At 45.6% G+C, this 12,773-nt stretch overlaps 1 protein-coding gene across 2 annotated transcripts in view; it reads right to left on the bottom strand.

Annotated features, from left to right (window-relative positions):
* The window catches only part of SEMA4D (semaphorin 4D), a 101,284-nt gene extending 96,647 nt beyond the window's left edge, over positions 1–4,637 (bottom strand). Inside the window, exon 1 of one of the 2 annotated variants that reach the window (XM_075136743.1) lies at positions 4,556–4,637. The gene's annotated coding sequence lies outside the window, so the exon portion shown is untranslated. The remainder of the gene's footprint in view (positions 1–4,555) is intronic. The other variant, XM_075136742.1, reaches the window with a different exon arrangement.
* Between the last annotated feature and the right edge of the window lie 8,136 nt (positions 4,638–12,773).

Below are 12,773 nucleotides of genomic sequence, written 5' to 3'. Positions count from 1 at the left end.
TTTAAAACACTTACTTGTCAAAAATCTGAGTCACAGTACTACAAACAACATGCAAGCCCCCCTCATTGAAAGAGGTCTTTTCTTTGTTCTCCCTCCATCCCATCATAAAAAAGCACTAACAGCACCAAAAACAAGTTTCTTGTTGTTTCTGAAAACGGCATGAGTAAATGTGTTCACGTACCCAGAAGCTTGCTGCAGCACAGCTTGGCAAGGCAGGGAGCAGGAGGGAAAAGCGGCTCCTGGACACCCAAGGTTAGCAGAAGTGGAGCGCAACACCCGTCTTACTACAGGCACTAACCTCCCTCATAGTGAAGGCAGGCTGCAGCGATACCTCCAGCCAGAAAGCTGAGCAGCCCTTTGCATTCCTGGAACTTTACAGGTAGATAAAAGACAGAACACAAAAGCCTTTTGGCCAGAACACAATTAAATGGAAGACCTCGCTAATCCAGTTCTGGACAGCAAGACCTGCAACTTCCCCATCCAAGATGATGGCGCACATTAACCTGAAATAGGAGGTGCTACTTTTGGTTTGTAACTGAACAGTAGTGGGAACACAAGAAGTCATTTTCTTTCCTTTCACTAACTCACCTGAGACACAAAGACAAAAGCCTCGCATCAGAGGGAAAACAGTTAAAATAGCTTCCACCCAGCCTGTTACAGCTACATCAATGCACAGGTGAGTTAACCCGCCAAACGGCAGCTGCAGCAGCATCCCTTCAGCATTCACAGGCTCCTCTTGGTACAGAGCCAGTTGTGTGCTACCCTGAAAAAGCAACTCTGCAGCCACCTCATCTTCCCGAAACTCAAGACCCCAGTAAAACAAGTGGGACCTTCCTCACTCCTTTCGATACACTTCCCCCTATCTGCCTAGACGCTCAAGCACAAGACCGTGCAAAGCCAGGTGGAGAAGGCCTTATAAAACGCTGCTTTATCATCAGAAAAATGACCAGTTAGACGGGAGGAAGGGAAAAGCTTCAGGGGAAGAAAAATCAAGTAAAACAGCCAAAAGCACTTCCCAGCTCCTTATTTATTATACAACCTCCCAACCAGGCACACCTTTCTTCAGCTAACTAAACACAGCACACAGCAGCTGAGTGTTAGGCACAACAAAGAACACCACTAAACTGTTTAGTATTACCACAATAATGAAAATCTGAATTCTCATTTTAAACTTTCAACCTGTAATTTATATACAGGTGTAAAAAAAAGGAACCTTTAAAGGGTAACTCAGCGGAGTTTATGACCTGCTTTGCTTCTTCTTTTTGTCACCTTTAAATCTCCATTCTTATTATCACATGCTACCTCAAATATATTACCATTTCATTCATTTTTCCAGAAGTACAACATTGTGAAAAATTCTCTCAGTCATGTCTGCAAGTAATTAAGCCTCAGTTTAGTGGGAAGCGTAGTAGATCAGCATCCATTAATGAATAACACTTTCATGGTCATGCACTTTCAGAAACTACTTTTCAACTCATTTACATCATAGAATAATATTAATATTTACAAGATCCAACACTTGGAAGCACTGAAGGCTTCCAAGAAATGTTAGTCAACCTTGGCAATTACATCTTTCCTTCCCTGTCACTACTCATTTCAAGTTATCTTTGCACAGCAAAAACTGGGACAAAGAACCTCATCCCTGAGCATTCAGGGGAAATACTTTATTTTCTTATGATCTACCAAATTGCACCAACTGTGGCTTGAGATTCCGTTCTTTCCAGAGAAAACAAAAACTCAAACAAAACATTTGAGGAGTTCAGAGATAACAAAATCTTGGAGCATTTCTATCATAGTTATTTCCACCTATTTAGGTAAGAGTCCCACTTTGGATCATCATCTTTAGAATCAGAGTAAGGCACAACCATCTACCAATTTACCCAACACCTTTTGCAAACTAGGTGCATATGCAAGTATTAGATCAAGTGATAGCAGCTCACATCAAGAATTCATTTTCTTTCATTCAAGGCCTGACTGAAAGAGACCTCCACTTACTTCACTGCAAGGAAACATCGAAGACAACATATTTTAACATCATAATTTTCATTCAACATGCACCCCTTAAGATGGCTGGGAGAGAGCGTGAAAGCACGCAGCAGAGCAAGCACAGTGCAGTCTCCAACTCCAGCCAAGTGGCCCTGGGCAGATTACAGATCCTCTGGAGAGGTCTCCAGCTCCTCCCCAGTAAGAGGCTGCACGAAGCGGGTTACTCTGAAGCTCAGCTGCTCAGGAGGCAGGCCAGCGAGGGATGCGCCAGGGCATCCAGATCATCTCTCCTTCCTGTAGGATCTCTAAGTGGTATAAAGCCACACGCTTTTGGCAGGGCACAGCTGTATCCATGCAAGCAGGTTAACAGAAGGTTATCAAGTGTTTAATGTAATAGCTGTTTATATTGGGGGAGGAGAGGGGACTGAAACATAACACCAGCAAAGAGAGGGCAACACAGCACATGAAATGAAGTCTCCAGGCACACCTGTACATACAATGTCCAGAAAAATCTATGAATCAGTCTTACAGTTTTGAATAAATCCACTCACATCAAACATTGACATCAAATGCTTCATGCGCTGTGGAAGGAGCTACCGCCCTCCCCACCAGCTACAATGCCTTTTGTTTCTTTAACAAAAAAAAACACAAAACAGCTATAGACCTATTTTGGAAGGTATGAGTCCAAGCAGCTTTTGTCAAGCAGACTTTTTAGCAAACCCTGACCACCACTAAGTGTACACAGAATAATTGCTTTTTGAGGGTGGGGGATGAATTATTTGCTCTCTAGGCCAAGAAATCCCAGTAGAGACAGACTTCACCTGTCAGTGCAGCTCCACATTTGCAAAGCTTTCTTTTTTTTCCTTGATGAACATACACGCAGAAACCTATTCCCTTACGACTCATTTGCTTTCAGTGGAGAAGAGCCGCCCGCACCTCATCTCTGCTACCTGAAAGAATTACAAGTGCCCATCCATAGCCTGCTCATCCCAGACAGCACACCGTGCTCACAGGCTTCCCTGCAAGGAACATGGTAGGCACAGTATTTCACCCTACATGAGCTACTCGGTTCTCTCTCTCACAATGCTCCTTTCTAACCCAGTTTGTAAATGATACTCCCACCCTGCACATGCCACCCGCGCAGGCAGCAGGGCTTCCTTTAGGTGCACCGGCATAACTGCCTAAGCTCACACTCTAATGTAAGAAGTCATTGAACAGTTCTCTAACAAAACCTCCGTACAGGTATCCAAAAGGGACTATGAGATCAGCAGCTATTTCTGAGCCTGATGGTCATAAAGCAGTCAACAGCCTATGGCTAATTACTGTAGGAACTGTAATTTAAAAAAAAGAGGCTTTACATTGACTTCCAGAGCTTAGTAGCAATACCTGGATGTCATAGACTTAAAGATAATGTTTCACATTTTGCAGCTGAAGTATCTCCTTGCAAGTGGTAGGTGAAATAAAGACAGGAGGTAAGAGGAAGGCAGGCAAACGTTTCAGCATGAAACCAAAGAGCAGACATGAAAAAGCTCTTCAACCTGCAGATCCATCGGGTTCCCTCCCACACTAGGGCAGGAACAAGCTCCTGTTCCCCTCCCTGCTAATGGCAGTCACATAACAGAAACAAGCTGAAACAATAAAGTTACAACCACTGCATTCATCCACTCACTCCTTCTCCCTTAAACACTGATGCTGCGTGGTTTCGTATACGCAGAAAACGCCGCCGAACAGCCCACACCTCCACAAAGCAGCAGAGAAGACAACCCCTCATAATTGGCTGGAGGGCAGACAGGAATAGACAGAAACTCCCATGTCACTTTACCCATCCCTTGCAAACTCAGCACCTCTGTGCAGACCCGATTTAAACTCTCCCGACAGCTGAAAAATAACACAGCGTGTAATAGCTCTTCAAAACATATGCAGCCAGTTTCCCAGCAGCAAGCACCCGGCACAGCGCCCTGCCCGTCGCTGAGCGCGGCTCGGCGGTTCCCCGCGGACAGCAGCCTTCCCCGAGGTGCCCCGACACATTCATGGCAACCCGGGCCGGCACCGGGGAACGACCGGGCCGGCGACAGCGCCTCGCATCCCTATTCACCTTCCCCGGTAGGTGCCCCCGGCCCCCGCCCAGCCCCGCCGCCGCGGCAGGTGCAGCCAGGACCGGCAGCGGGGGCCCGGCCGCCGGCCCGCCGCCCCGGGACGCACCAGGAGGAGCCGCCGCGGGCAGCGGGCGGGCAGACGGCGAGCTGCCGCCGGCGTCTGCGGGGCTTGGGGGCGGTGGGAGAAAAAGCACATTTATAAACCTGCCAGCCCTCGCTCATTTGCTGCGGGAGGCTCCTCCTCTCCGCCCCGCTCCGCTCCGGCCGCGCCGCCGGCGGGGGCTGCCAGCGCCCGCGCCGGGTACCACCTCGCCGCCGCCGCCGCCGCCGCTGCCGCGCCCCCTCCCCGCAGTCGGCGGGCGGGCTCGGCCCCGCCGGCGGGAGGTCCCGCTCCGCAGGTGCGCCGGTACCGCCCGCCCGGCCCCCCGCCGTGCAGACCCGAGCCCCGCCGCGCCGGCAGCCCCCGCACCCACCTCAGCGGGAGCAGGCACGGCGGGCACGGCCAGACGCTCGCCCCAGCGCCGCCGTCCTGCCTCTGCCTCCGCCTCCACCACTAGCGCCGCCGCCACCGCCTCCTCCCCCTCCTCCTCCTCCTCCTCCTCCTCCCCCCGCCGCCGCTGCCGCCTCCTCCCCGGCCCCGGGCGGCGCGCAGCCCGCCCCGCCGGGCGCTCCTACCTGCGGGGGTCTGCGGGCGCTGCCTTCGCCTCGGCGCCCGCCCGCCTCGGCGCCTTCCCCGCGGCAGGCTGGGCCGCCGCAGCCCCCTCCTCCCCGCGCCGGTGGGGGCAGGGCGGCGGCGGGAGGAGGAGTTGGTGCCCGTGTGTAACAAGTTTGGGTCGCCCCGCAGTATGGCGGCCGGGGGCGGGCGTGCAGGGCCGCGGTGCCCGCCCGGAGCGGGGCCGCAGCCGCGCGGCGCCGGGGGGCGGGCCCGGCCCTCGCTCCCCGGGGGGGGCCGGGGCCGGGGCGGCCGCCCCCGCACCGGCGGGGCTCGGCGGGGGGGCTGCTCCGCCCTCTTGTCAATAAACCCGGTTTTTTTTTCCTCCCCCCTGCCCAGAGCATCCCCCGTTAACGGCAGCATCCCTGCGGGGTCCGGACGGAGGGGCCAGGGAGGGCAGCGGTTTGGCGATGGCCGCTCGGTGACACCCCGCAAAGCGGCTCCTCCCTGATGATTTAGGGCCGTGTGGCTTGGAAGGGTTTTGAGGCATTTCTGCCGAAGGCAGGTGCGATGCCCCCCGCAATCTAATCAGGCCGTGGAACGGCCGCCTCGCTTCCTTGCACCTAGTGCTGCTGGTCCCATTCCCATTCCCATTCCCCTGCTCCTGCTCCGTCTCGTCTCGGGCCGGATGGACCCACTCACTGCAGACCGCAGCGCAAACTGCATCCGGGATGCAGCCTCTCACCACCACGGAAATATGAATGATTTATACTGAAAGCAAACGTTACTGGAATTACTGTACCTTAAAGCGTAGGCCCGGGTAGGTGACTGCTTGGTAATACAAAAGGAGGAGCAGCTTGGCATAAAAAAGAAAATAGGTCAGTGACTGCACAGATCCCACCCAAGATGCTTCTGCTGAGTCACTGATGAGTTATTGATTACCGTCATGTCCGAGCACGCCTGTGGTGACTGTTCTGATGAATGACATGAACCAACACATGGATGGCTGGGGCTTTTTTATTGCTGTGGAACAGGTGATACCCAATGTCATCTGATGGCTATAGCTCAGTTAACAGGAGTCATTTAAGCAAGACTGAACAAAATATTTAGTTTACCGGATGTTGGCATTTGCTATACTGGCTGACCTTCTCGTTCCAGCATTACACAATATGTATGTATTGTTACAATAACATGACAGTCAGTTTCTAATATCTATAATTCACATTAGCTATAGCTGAGAAATACTGACAAAATGAAAGTATTGAGGAAACAGAGCCCCTTAAAGACATAGAGCATGATGAAAACCTCAGATGAAGAAAGTTTACATGCGAGGCAAGACCTGGCCACCTTGATATTTCAGGGTATTTGAAACTGTAGGGTTTGAAGGAGGATATTAGCACAGCCAGCGAGCAGTTTATTGTTGTGTGGAAAACACTGGGAAATCCACTTCCTCTCATTACATTTTCAGAATGGCGATTTAACTCAGGCCAGCTTAACGTTGGGCCACCAGCGTCCACCACACCGTTAACATCAAACAGGGTCACACGCCATAAAAACATCTGAGGCATGGGGAAGCAAGTAGTCACTCCCAGTTCTGGGAGGCAACAGCAACGAGGAGCAGGGGGAGCTGAGGACCCAGGGTCTGCCAGGAAGGGAGAGAACCACTCCTGACCACCTACCTGCATCTGCCAGGAGCATGAAGAAGGATCAAACGCTGAATCCATGCTGGAAAATCCCTAGTGCAAATACAGTAGCAGGATAAAAAATCCATATAGTGTTTTATTTGGGGAATTGCTGTAATTTATACCAGCAGAAGAATAAGCTGCATCTCTTCTGGGACTGACTGCTGGTACTAATATTCCAGCAAAACCTTCCTAGTCTCAACAAGACTTTAAGCATCTCCTGAGGGATACAGCTATGAAATGATATTCCAAGGAAAGAAACAGAAGTGCTTTCTTAATCTCTTTTGCATTGTACGAATTCTAGGCTAGGGTAGTTCTTAGCATAGAGTAGGAAAACCACACGGGTTTTGTCAGGTTTCCCCAGGAAGCCCACAGTCTGCACAAGCTTCCAGAAACCCGGAGCGGCACGAACCGGAGCAAAGGCTATCACCGAGATGAAATTTCCATTACTTCTGCTGTCTCTATCCAGGTTAGATTTCGTGACCTTTAAGAATTATATTGTTAATTTGTACAGCGTAGTTTTCAATCTCCATTCTCAGTAAAACCCGTGGAGTATTGCAGACTGAAAGGTCAGAGGTAAAACAAGGAATTGATATTTGGACCTTGCCAAATACCAGATTCTCAGTCACATTCAGGATCTTCTTTCAAGTCAAATGTGTTACCAACAGGGATTTGTTGAGAAAAAGGAAATGCCCTAATAATAACTGTGTCGGGAACATAGAGCAATCACACCACTGAAAATTCCTAGCAGTTCCCATTATAAGTAATATCTTTCACGGGATTTAAAAACAAATGGCGTCCGAGGCGTGACGGACACAAATTTGGGAAATTTTCCAAAGGTCTGTAACATTAGCCTGGATTATATGTGAACTAGTGGTGTGGGGCTAAAGACACTGGTCCTCAAGTAATTATAACTGAATGTGTTTTGCTAGAAATTATTATCATCTTTCAAATACTACATGCTGCAGCAATGAGGTCATATAATGAACAACTATTAATACATGTCCAGAGCAACTCCATAATGGGTATTCCAAAGATAGGCATGAAACATACTTTTGAAAACCTCCATTATAAGCATAATAAAGTATAATCTTTGAAAGTACACATAATGCATGCTGCGAAGTAATAATATGTAGAGACTGCCTCAGTCATAATATACCTAGTTCAGAAATTGTGTTGAGGGATGAATATACAGATGGGTATTTTAAGCCTAGGCAAGCTGTATCAAATCTGTGCCAGGAAAAAAAAAAGAAGCAATTAAGCAAGAAAAAGTTCAAGAAATCTGTAACAACTGACTGTGCTCTTAAACCTGAAGTCCTTAATTAAACTCAGGAAGAAATAAGCTGCAGGGTAGAAGATACCAGAGGAGAGCAGGGAATGAGAAGACCGAAGCGAGCCCTGAAGCCAGGTCTGAGGCTGAGGGCACATCAGTCCAAGAGTGAGTGAGTGAACAGGTGGTAAGTATTTAGTAAGTCGGTGAAAAGGGCAGTGAACGTGCCTGGAGGTTTGCAGACCAATATATAATGCAGTGAATAGGTCACTAGCAGAGTACGTGAGAGAATGAATGGATCAGAAGATAAAAGAATAAATAGTTGGGTTGAATGAATGTGACTATGTGAACAATTCTAAACAAAGTCAAAGTTTCAAGCTGTACTGTTGTATTGCTATATTGCTATGATGGCGTGACTTTTTAGATCACTTGCCATTGTTATCAATCAGTGCTAGAGGAAAACAGCATGCATTCCTGAAAAAAAAACCCTTTGCAACTAACAGTCTTGAGAAAATAGCATGATAAAAATACAAATTTTAAATGCATTTTACAGTCATGACGATAAAAACAGTTTTGGAAACCTTAATACAGAAAAATAAGGCATTTAAAAGCTCTGTCCAGTAAATTCATGTTGATTAACATTATTAAACTACTAAAACTGACATAGACCTGAAATTATTTGCAGAGTAGGAAAACATCATTAACTCTTTATCCTACCTAGGAACATTATACACAACAGCTCAGAGTGATTTGTGCAAGATTATACAGTAAATCAGTGGCAGAACCATAGGCAGATAAAACCTTGACCTTTTACTTCTGTATCTTCCCCATCAGGCAGAGAAAATGCACTGCCTTCACTTTCGCAATTACAGAGGCAATGGAACTAAATTATAACAGTCAAGGGGCGTTATCTCCTAACCCTGTGGGGTTTTTTTTGGTCTGAACACTTCCTATATCATTATGGATAAACACAGCAATTATGTAGAGGATACACTCCAAGACTTTAAAACTGTCCCTGTATTTACCATGTGTCTGTCTGTATGTCTAAGACAGAAGGAGAGGGAGCTAAGTAGGTGCTGCACAGACATCTGTGTTTAGATTACGTAGTGCAGAGGAAGTGCAAGGCTGGATGTCACGGGAGTGGAAGGTCTCTTTCTCCTCTTTTGATGGATCTAGTGGCCTCTAAGAACCCCGTAAAGGCCACTGAGAATATTTTCCTTTTCTTCCTAATCTGGAGTAACAGAGGTAGTGGAGCTACACTGTAGGTTAGTGTCTAACTAATGGGCAAAAGAGTTGCCTGTAGTCCAGTCTCCATTAAATCTCACTGCAAAGCCTGTTCAAAAGTTTGCTAAAGGGATGAGGGACAGGGTGAATTTAGGGAAGGATGGCAGAAGTGGTAGGAATTCCCCTCATTCTGGTTCTGTGTAAGCATTCATATTTTAGAATGAGACCTCACTAGCAAATTACGTTACTGATTTGCTTTGCTCCTAGACAAAATAGCAACAACTCAAACAAATATTTTGTGTTAATAGTTTTCATTTACTAGTGTCCAAACGTGGAGCCTATAATTCTTATTCAAACACCTAAGTTACGTGCATAGGTACAAGATGAAGAATCTAACCACTCAAGTGGTCTTTTCATAGGAAGCTGACATGGAAAGATGTAGGATTAACAGTCAATGAATGATAAATGAATGGTAAAAGACACTTTATCCACTCTACATCGTGGAAGAAGTGCATGGGCTAGTGGAGGAGGCACAACATGTTTATTAATGAGAAAAATAATAAAAAAGGTGTCAGCAGTGCCTGCCTCAAGGGACAAGGTCAATGAGACATTAATAATGTAGTACATGAAGAATAATGAAGAAACTAAAACTCAATATATTGTTTTTCATCTCTTTTGAAAATGCAATTACATCTCCAAAAAGATCAAAGTTAATGAGAATTTTTAAATGGAGTCATCACCAATCACAGGAATTATTTTTGATTACATGTATTTCACACAAGTCAATATCAAACTATTGATGTGGGGTAAGTATGAAACCAGAGCGGTGACAAAGGTGTTCTGTTGTTAACACAGGAAAAGCAAATGTAGTGTTTGACAATAATGGATCAAGACATTTATAAACTTTATACTAAGCTTGCAGTCTTCCTATATGAACCATACTTTTTTATTGCCTGCGCTATTACAATACCCTGTGACTTTTTCATATTTTCCACAATCGTGTTTATAGACCAGTAACTTCATATCACACTTCACAAATACATATTAAGAAACGGAATTATAAGGGATTTGTCTGCTGACAAACTTGATTGCAAAAGTTAATAGTCACAGACCTATCTCCTCTATGTAGTGAGTGAAGAGTTTGCCTTTTTATCATTCAGCATAGTATCTTAATGCAATTTCTTTCCACACATGCCGGTTTACTCGGAGAGGATCACAAGACTGGTGAGATTCTTTGACTTGTACCAATGCCTGCAACTTCAGATTAATTACCTAGCTAAAACCTGTAGACTCCAAGTTTGGACCTTGATAAGAACATTAACTTTAAAAAATGTATCTCCTCGTTGCTGCTGTTCTTGTACTGGGCATTTGCCTCAACTCATGCACAAGCCAATTAATTCCTGTCAACACTCAGGCAACCACGAACCCGCAAAATGAGAAGTCAGCAATGGAAATATACCGTGAATAAAAGGTAAAAGCAGACTCCTCTTCTCTCCTTGTGTGCCCTCTTCTTTTTTTCAGTGGTTTTTTTGTACTGGCATCCCTTGTCCTTCTCACTCCAAAAGAATGCAAAAACCTGATGTAACTTGCTGCTTGAACTAAGTTGCCCTAATAACCGCCCCTTTGCTGAAGCTAAACCAGGTCATGATTCCCCAGTGTGATGTTACAGGGACATTTCTTTCCTGCCCTACGGTGAGGTTTTCCTTTCCACCGGTGGCTCCTATTAGGTTTCTGTTATTTCATATGGAGAACAAAAGCAAAGGATCCAGTTGCCTCACTATTATAAATCAAATAAAAGGACACACAGTACAGGAAAGGATGGGATTTTCTAAGCTGATATGAGCAATTTGCAACTAACAAAACCCCCTTGGGAACACAGCTCTCTGTTCCAGAGAATAACAAAAAGGCAAATAAAAGATAGGGTGGAAGGGACCAAGGATAGTCTTTGACAAGAGACTTATAAAGACATAAAAGATCACTTTAAGCGTGCAGAAATTGGGAACATTTTATCGCTTTTCTATGCCTTGCATAACAATCTAAGTGGGTAGAAGTGCACAATATCAAAATTCACATCTGTAACTCGCCGTCCCCCTGGAAAGACAACAAATGCAAAGACTTACGGTTACTGCATTTAATGTGCGCTGAGCGGTCTGGCTATCTGCAAAAGATATCTTTTACCTGTCTAAAACATCACCCCACTTAGAAGTTCTTTATTCATGTTTCTGCAGAACTGCCAGATCACACAGAGAAATTACAAAAAAAAAGAGATCATGGAAGAAGAGGAAGCAAAAGTTTTACTGTAGAGCAAGCTGGGATTTTTTTATATAATCCTGGAAATTCTCCATTGGTTAACATCAAAACCATTTACAAGGAAACAGTTTCAGTTATTGTGATTAAATATTTATTTTGTGCTTAAAATTATCAAGACATCCTTAGCCAAAAGTTTTTATCCTGAAGGACTTCTTATTTTGAAACTTTTTATTTTTGTTAAATAACACTAAAAAAAATCCTCAATTACAAATCAAACAATTTGATTAATCATTTGTCTGGGAACAATTTCGATACTGATTTTTTGGTTTTGAGTTGGTAACACTTTAAAATCAAGGAAACTTTTCCAGGGCAAGAAAGGAGATGTCCAAAATTCTTAGTAGTCTTCTGGGTAATACAACGTGATAGATAGCAAATAATAAAAGTCTGTTGGTCACTCACATTCACATCTCATGATTTCACGACAGTGTGACACAACTATGTGGCAAATTACAGCAGAGATGCAGGGTACGGTCACTTAGCACGTTGCCATCCATCCGCCGGGCCATCGTAGCTAATATAGTTGTGCTGAGGCTGGCAAAACTGTTAGGTGAAACCTGTTCGCTCTGATTTGGGTTCAACATCCTCCATCCCTTTTATATGACATTGAAGTGGTCTGTCACCCGAACAGCTGGTTCTCCCTTCCCGCTGCAGCTTTCTCCCGACCCCTCTCGCGTGCCGGCACGAACGCCTGGGAGGCTGTACGGCAGCTCAGACCAAGGAACGGATCTGGCTGAAAACCTCCTTGGCTGAAAAAGCAGTTTGGTTTCCAGATGGACCAGTCCCATTAGCCGGCGTGCTGCAGAGCTGCCGCGGCGTTGTTGCTGGCATGAAGGAGGGCCGCGGGAAGGAGCATGGGAGAGCTGTACTGCACCTTTGGGCTTCTTGGCTGGACAAAAGTGGAACGGCTGCCTTAAACCTCATTGCTGAGGCACCCTGGCTCTTTTAAATTCAACCAGGTGCGCTTAGCCGTAGCTACCTCAGGACTAAACCAGAAGGAGTGATGACTTAATATTTACTCTTGCTTTTTATTTGATTTATGTTTTAAGTTTCTAATTATTTTAGGGTAACAGAGATAAGAAAAAGGCTAGGAAAAATGTCAACAAAGGAATCATGAAGGACATTATCAGCTGATAATCACTGTTGTTTGTTTTGGGTTTAGGAATGAAAATAGGTAGAGAAAGAAACGTCTAGTAGAAAGCAAGCATTTTTACTAAGAAATAGCCAAGAAAAAGAAAAAAAAGAGGTAGAGAAAAAAGATCAGAGGCAAACGTTAGAAAAACATGACTCAGCTGGGCCTGTTATTTATATGTTTCTCACATATAAAATACATTTTTGCACTGAGATAAAGAGAAAGATAAGGAATATTCTGTAATTAGGAACAATAAAGAAAATTCACTCCCAGATTTCCTAGGGTTTTGAAATCACTTTCAAGGCCTGTTGTTTCTGGTTATTATAGTTGTCTTCAGTGTTAGGGCAGGCCTGGAGTTTCCACCTTCTGGGATTTGTTGCGTGATATGCCTAGGGGCAGGCATTTTAAAGCAATGCGTTTTAGA

Source organism: Calonectris borealis, chromosome Z, assembly GCF_964195595.1.
Source record: "Calonectris borealis chromosome Z, bCalBor7.hap1.2, whole genome shotgun sequence".
Classification (NCBI taxonomy): domain Eukaryota; kingdom Metazoa; phylum Chordata; class Aves; order Procellariiformes; family Procellariidae; genus Calonectris; species Calonectris borealis.
This window is presented reverse-complemented; position numbering and strand designations above follow the sequence as displayed.